Here is a 7991-nt window from a genome sequence, read left to right on the forward strand (position 1 = left end):
CTTAGCTCAGTGCCTGGCACGCAGCCGGGCTCACTGGATGTTAACTGTTGTTATGATTTCTTGACTCTTCGCCACAACACTGGGCAGCCAGCGCTGTCAGAGTCTGGCCCTCTGCGGGGGCTCCATACGTGCTAGTCTCCCCACATTCCTTTTCACCTTTGTGTTTCTCTCTCTTTTGGCCCTGAACCTGGGCAGCGGGGACTGGCAGCTCTGCTGTGTCCTACCCGCACCGTCACCCCGCTGTGGGACTATGGGCGTCAGGAGGGCAGGGACCCATGGCCCATGTGTGGCAGACTCAAGAGGGCCCAGACCAGCAACCCAGACCCACCCTGGCTGCTCATCAGAATCACCTGGGGGCACTTAAAAAACACAGACACCTATACCCCATCCCAGGCATTGACGAGACAGAGGTTCTGGGTCAAATTTAAACCAGTCATTCCAGTTCAAACCCTTGCTGAGAATTTGCATTTCTAACAAGTTCCCAGGCAATGCTGATGCTGTTGGTTAGGGACCAATTCTGAGAACCACTAGTAGAGCAGTGGTTCTCAAAATTTATTATACATAAGAATCACCTGGGGATGTTGTTAAAATGTAGATTCTGATTCAGTATACCTGGGATGGAAATGCAAATTCTCAGCAGGGGTTCAAACCGGAACAAACCATTTCAAAGCCCTGACTTGAACCAAACCAGAAGACTTAGGCCTGAAGGAGATATGCTATTTTGTCAGACCTCAAACTTAAAGTCTATTTTTTTTGTTTTTACTTAACTGTGAACCAAACTGATTTTTTTCTTTATAAAAAAATATGAGTGAGTCAGTTCATAATAGAATCCCCCAACAGATCTAGAATTTAACCAAATATAAAATGGAACTTGGCTAAAATGGCCACACCTTCTTGGAATAGGTGTGTTTATAATGCCAATGTCATAGAGATTTTTAATATTTACCCCTCACCGTTGATCCAAATCCCAGTGGTTATAGTTTCTCTATATTAAGTATCCTTTCTGAGCCAGTTATTTTGCATATATAATTTCTCATACTTTCTAAGCCCTTTCAGGCAAGTATCATTGATCAAACTGAGGCTCAAAGTGGCTAGATGACCTGTAAGAACTGGACTTGGGTTTAAACCCAGGTCCCAGCGCCAGAGCCACGATTTTGCTAACACAGCCTCCACATGAGTCTTCAGGAGGCCCCAGACCCCACCAAGAAACGAGCGCATCCACAGTCCTGACCCCCAGTCCATGAACCCTCCCTCCTCAGCATTAGATCCAGCTGCCTGGGCTCAGTTCCTGGCTCTGCCTTACACCAACCACGAGAACTCAGACAAGCCCTTCACCTGCTTAGCTTGTTTCCTCTTATGTTCTGTAGATATAAGATCCCCCACCTTTCAGGACTGTTCTATGGGATGAAGCAATCATGTATCTAAAGTGCTAGCACAGAGTGACCAGAATTTTTATTTGACTTTGAAGTCCACCAATGCCAACCCAGTTTAAGTGAGGTGAAACAGGTGTTCAGGAAAGACTGGAACAGCAAGCACCAGAAACTGGAAAAAAAGAAAAAGACAAAATGTTAATAATGAATTCCTCTGGGGATGGGATTATGGGTGAGTTTTTCATCTTCTTTGTGATTTTTCCCCCCAGACTCTCAGCTTGCAAGTATATTGTATGGCATTTCCTTGATTCTATGATACTGTGAGCTGTGAGATGCACTGTCAGCTTAATAGCAGTTTTTCAGGGGAAAGAAGGAAACCCCACTCCACTGAATTGTAAGACTTGATTTTAGAAAAGTTAAACTCTGGAAAAGAAGTGGAAAGGTGTCTCAGAATCAAGGAAATACATTATTTTTAAAAGAAGGGAGAGGATACAGACTCTGGAGCAACCCCGAGCCCCAGAATGTCAGCTTAATCCTGGCAGTACACCAAACTCACCTGGGTGCCTAAAAATGCAGATACCTGAGCCCTGCCCCCGTCCGAATGGCCCAGCATCTCTGGGCTGGGACCTGGGAATCTGTGTATTAAGCTGACCCAGCTGATCCTTGGACTGTGTTGGAAACAAACTTCCTCATCCATTTTCTGCCTCCATCTTACAGAGGAGAAATCTGAGGTCTACAGAGGGAGGGTCACTGGGACCCTCCGGCTTGAACAGAGGGAGCAGCCTATCTCCTCCTTCACCCCAAAGGGTCTTGCTCACCCCATCACCATTTCATCCATCTCCCAGTGGCAGCCCCTCTCCCCACCTTGCTCTCCCAGCCTGGGGCCTTTTTCTCCCTTTCTCCCTAAGGGACTGCCCCCTGTTCCTCATTAAAAAGACTCTGGGTATTTTTGTCTCTTTGAGTACTGCATTCTATTGCCAGTAAATAACTTTAAATAGAAAAAATATGTCCAAAATTAAACTGGAAAACAGAAAAGAAATAGGAAGGGGTGGGTCAGCCTGCTTTCTCCATGAGGGGTGGGCTTACTCGGGTAAATCTGTAGGCTCCTTCCCCATATGTCTACAATGGAGATGATCGTAGCCTGCTTCCTGGGGTGTTGCAAGGATTAAATGAGAAAATTCACTCAAGGAACTTCGCGCAGAGCGTCTAAGTGTTCTTTACCATCTGAGGTTACTAGGCATCCTCACTGCTTTGGATTTTGAGATAATTGTGCAGAGAAAGAGTCAAGGGACCCGAAGTCCCCCAGTTGACATTTTCCAACCAAGAGCCACTTTACAATGTGCTGTCAGATGTCATTTTTCAATAGGTACTACTTTAAGAGCATCCCTCCACCTCCTTCCCTACCCTGATCCAACTGTTCACAGCTGAAAGAGTGACCTTCCAAAAGCCTAACTCAGATCAGATGATTCTCCCAAACTTTCCAAAGCTCCCCACTGTCCACAAAACAAAGCTCCACACACTAGGCCTCCAAGCTCTCCAGGACAGGGGCCGTGAAGGATTTTAAATTTCAAGCTTCATCTTCTACCTTCCTCCTACCCTCTGCCCTCCAGCCACACAGAGCTGCTCCTTGGTCCCCAAATGCCATGTTCACTTCCTTTTTTCCCTTAATTGGATACCAGGTGCAGAAAAGTAAAACTAAACCAAATCAGTTGCTGTCAAGGCAATTCCAGCACATGGCGGCCCCATGTGTTGCACAGTACAACCGTGCTCCATAAGCTTTTCATGGTTGTGACTTTTCAGAAGCAGATCACCAGGTCTTTCTTCCAAGGCACCTCTGGTTGGGTTTGAACCACCAACTTTTTGGTTAGCAGCAGATCACATATACCATTTACACCACAACAGGTGCAGAGGGTTGGGTTGATCAGCCTCGGCTCAGGCTATACTTTTGTCACCAGCCAGAGGGAGGCCCCTCCTTTGTTTTATTATTTGCCCCTTTCATGCCTCATGCCCACCCCCATCCTTCCCCTACCTTGGCACTCCCTCTAAGGTGTTTGGAATATGTCTTTGAATATGCATGTGCCCTTGGAAAAATGCAATGTTGTTTTCTATGTGTATGTTTCTGTTTTAATTTATATTGTCTTAGGCTGGGTTCTCTAGAGAAGCAAAACCAGTGAAGCATATAAATATATATACAGAGAGATTTATATCAAGGAAATGGCTTGAGCGGTTGTAGAAGATGGAAACTCCCAAGTCCACAGGTCCAGCTGGAGGCTTCTTCTGACTCACATAGCTGCAGAGGCTGGTGAACCCAATATTGGCAGGTCAGACAGCAGGCCTCTGGCTCACAGGCTGAGGAGGCCAAAGAATCCCAAGATCAGCAAGTAACCTGCTAGCTCAAGTCCCAAGAACTGGATGTCAGATACACAGGAGCCAGCTGTAGGATCCAGAGCAAGCAAAAGCCAGCAAGCTTAGCCAGAAAGTCCACCTATATTGGATGCAGTTCCCCCAAGGAAACTCCCTTTCAACTGACTGGCTGCTCATAACATATCTCATCATAAAGGTGATTGCATCATTACATAGCTGCCAAACTACGTCATAACTGCCAAACCACTGAGAATCATGGCCCAGCCAAGTTGCCACACAACCTTAACCATCACATACATGCATGCTACTAATATTATGCTTCTTAACTTTTTTCTCAATACTATGTTTTACAATCTAGCCTCCATTGCTCTGACTGTGAGATCATCTGCTACAATAAGCATCCTTCATAATGGTCAGTCCCCTGGTGCTGGATGTCTAGGTTACCTTCAACTTCCACAATAAACCTCTGGACCACTTGCCATGTAAGAACAACAGCTTCTGCTTATTGCATAAGTCAGTCATTTTTAGTGACAAGTGGTAGATATTTGACTCAAGCTTGTTTAAATAAACGACAAAGAGTGTAGATTTAGGAGCTCATTAGCATCCTTAGGCCCCCGTCTGTCTCCATCTTAGCAACTCCAAGCTCCCATCCTCCCATCTTGGCAACTCCAAGAGAAGAGAAGTTCCCACAGCAGTCACTGGTGATTGCCTAGACCACAGCCTTTTCCCCTTCTTGCTTCCTTGTGGTGGGACTCCAGCTTTGTCCTGCCTTCAGCTCTCCTCTGCAGATCCATGTGTTTCAGAGAAAGTGGACTCCAGGCTCAAGGGGTGAACCATGATTAGTCTAAGGCAATGTTTCTCAACCTTTGTTTCACTATTGTCCCCCTTTTCAGATATTCTTTTTCCTAATTGTGCCCCCCATGAAACATACAATGTTTATCTAAGAAATGCACTATATATCTAAGATTTTTCACCCCCCCAAAACTAATTTTTGTCCCCTTGGGGGTGACATTGCCCCCATTGAGAATGCATAGCCTAAGGCAATTTCCCTGGCCTATGACTGGTTACAGCATGGGTAAGTGAGGCCAATGTCAACAATAGATGTGAGAGTCACAAAGGAGGAAATAGTCCCTTTTCCATCTTTGGTCTTTATCATGGATTGAATTGTGTCCCCACAAAATATCTGTCGACCTGGCTAGATCATGATTCCCAGTATTATATGATTGGATTGTCTGCCATTTTGTCATCTGATGTGATTTCCTGATGTGTTGTAAATCCTATCACTATAATGTAATGAGATAGATTAGTGGCAGTTATATTGATGTGATCTATAAGATTAGATAGTGTCTTAAGTCAATCTCTTTTGAGATATCAAAGAGAGAAGCAAGCAGAGAGACATGGGGACGTCATACCACCAAGAAAGCAGTGCCAGGAGCAGAGCATGTCTTTGGACCTGAGGTTCCTGCGCGGAGAAGCTCCCAGGCCAAGGGAAGATTGATGGCATGGACCTTCCTCCAGAGCCAACAGAGAAAGCCTTCCCCTGGAGCTGATGCCCTGAATTCAGACTTGTAGCCTACTAGACTGTGAGAGAATAAATTTCTCTTTGTTAAAGCAATCCACTTGTGGTATTTCTGTTATAGCAGCACTAGATGACTAAGACAGTCTTTGTCATGGCTCAGCTGATGCTTGGATCTGCAGCAGCCATTTTGTGACCATGAGGACAAGGCTGATGTGTTTCAGATGGTCAAACAGAAGGAGAGAGAACCTGGGCCATTGATCAGATTGTTGAGCAAAGTAATCAACCCTGAAGCTACCCTGCTCTTGAATTCTGTTATATGAAATAATGCATTTTCTCTCATTTAAACCTGTTAAGTTTTTTGCTTATTTTAGTTTTGTTTTTATTTTATTTTGTAATTGCAGCTAAAGGTATCCCAACAGATTCTGTTCTCTTTCCCATAAGTTCTAGCAAATATCCTGAAGCAGAGGCTCACTGACGTTGATAGGCCTGGCCAGGCCAAGAGCCCGTCCTCAGACTAATCACTGTGGCCAGGCTTGTGTCCTGCGCCCACCCCACCCTTGTAGGTTGGGAATAGGAAGGGGTCAGTTCCACCTGGACTGAGGTTAGTGATTGTTCCTCGGAGGGAAACCAGGGAGGTGCTTCCCAAAGGGGCCATCAGTACTGGGAGGGCAGAAATGATAGGTGGGTTCCACACTCACACTGTCCTTTCTGCATGAAATATAGCCCCCTACCCGTAGCTTTATGTACTCTTCCTAGTGCACTGGGGACATTTATAGTCTACTTCTGCCCTTGAGCAGTCAGCCTTTGTGGCATCCATCCATCCATTCAACCATCCATTCATCTATCTAATAATCATTAATTAGCACTTTCTGTGGTCATCCCTGGGCCTTGGAGTACCAAACAGGGATAAGACATGAGTCCCATCCTTAAGGCTATCACAGTCCAGAAGAGGAAATAAGACTTGTGGGCATTTCTTCAACACACATTTATCGGATCCTTCTCTGTGCCAGTTACTGGGGATATAGAGATGAGTAAGATATTCCTTATCCTCAAGGAAAGAGGGAACTCCCAAGCTAGTGGGAGAAGCAGACTAATAACAAATCAGTAAAATGTATAATGAGGTGACAGAAGCCACCACCCATTCCTTTGAGTAGGAAGAAACAACGGGATGCCTTAAACTCTATTGGTCCAGGGAGAAAGCACTATGTAAATACTAGGCAAGCTGGCATCATTTCCTTGGAATAAGAATGCTGTGGCTGTCTTGTGGCCTGACAGAGGCCACCCTTCACCATACTCCCTGGTCTTCAGTGCTCATGCCTGGGCGACCTGTTTGTATAAGGAGACCTCGATCTTGTGAGAAGATGAGGTAGAAGACCCAATACCTGACCTTAGAATGAATGTAACAGGCTGAGCTCTATGCAGATAGACAGTAACACAGAGTTTGCAGTGGAAAATGTTTCTTAGGGATCAACATCTGAGAAAGGACGTGGGAGGAAACACGACTGAGCAGGAGGAGAAGTCGAACTGGAAATCAGGCCCAATATAGCCTTGGCAACTAGGCGAACCAAGAATTGCCCTTCAGAGCACCCCAAAATAGGCCAAAATGTCTAGACCTTTATGCTTCCCTCCCCATCCCTCCCAGATGCCCCGGGTTGCCCCAGAAATGGCATGACTTCAGGCAGAGGGGCCCTCTATAGCTGAGGCTGACCCTGAAGGGCCTGGTGCTGAAGCTCTCTGCTGACCACACTCCGTCTGCCTCCCGTTGCAGCTCCTTCAGGGTCAGCCTCAGCTCTAGAGTGCAGCTTCACTAGGGGTTACCTCTTTGAAGAGGAGTCTGGGTGACACTCCAGAGTGACTACCACAATCAGGGAGGCCTGTTCTGGTGGATCAGAGAGGAAACAAGCCCCTGAAATAAAATTACCTCGAGAAACGCGGATGTTGCCACTATCCCCTCCCACTCACAATAAGGGCTACAGTTTCTTGGAGAAGTATTGGAGATGGGAACATATGCACCAACTCACACTTGTATAGAGGTGGTACTGTAGGGTCTAATAAAAACAACTAGTATTTATTGAGCACTTAACTATGCCAGGCACTGTTCCAAATTCTTTGCCTGTACTAACCATTTAATTCTCACATTACCCTGTGAGGGAAACAGTGATCAAACACCAGCATATGAACTTGGAAAAAGCTAGAACCCTGGAACTCAATTATGCGGCACCAGGGAGCCCCAGAAAGGCTCTGGACCAACCAGGGCATCCCAGCAGCAGTCTATCCACCCAGCTGCACAGGACCAGTGTTCAAGAGAGACACCATTTGGCAGCAAGAAGCAATTGTGTTTGCGGACTGAGCTACACTTGTTCTCTTTCCACGTGATGTTTGAATAAAGTCTCCATAGTCTCTGACCAATTTGGGGAGATGGAATGAGAGTCTCAGCCAAAAGACACCACACTTCTTGATAATGAGGCATGGAGAGGCTCAAGCAATTAACTGGAAAAATAAAAGAAAGAAATGTAACCCAAGTTGGTAGAGTAGTTTTTACCTGTTACATTTCCATGAGATGTTTGCTAAGAACAAAGTCAGTTGCTGACCTTTCTCAGTTCAGAACCCTCCAATAATTTCCATCTTTCTCACAGTAAAATTCCAGAGACTTAAAATGACATACAAGGTCTTGCACTAGGTGCCCTAACCAATAAAATGCCAGGAAAATGCCTTAGACTTGCACTTTCCAATATGAT

The sequence above is a fragment of the Trichechus manatus genome, unplaced genomic scaffold (assembly GCF_000243295.1).
Source record: "Trichechus manatus latirostris isolate Lorelei unplaced genomic scaffold, TriManLat1.0 scaffold00008, whole genome shotgun sequence".
NCBI lineage: Eukaryota > Metazoa > Chordata > Mammalia > Sirenia > Trichechidae > Trichechus > Trichechus manatus.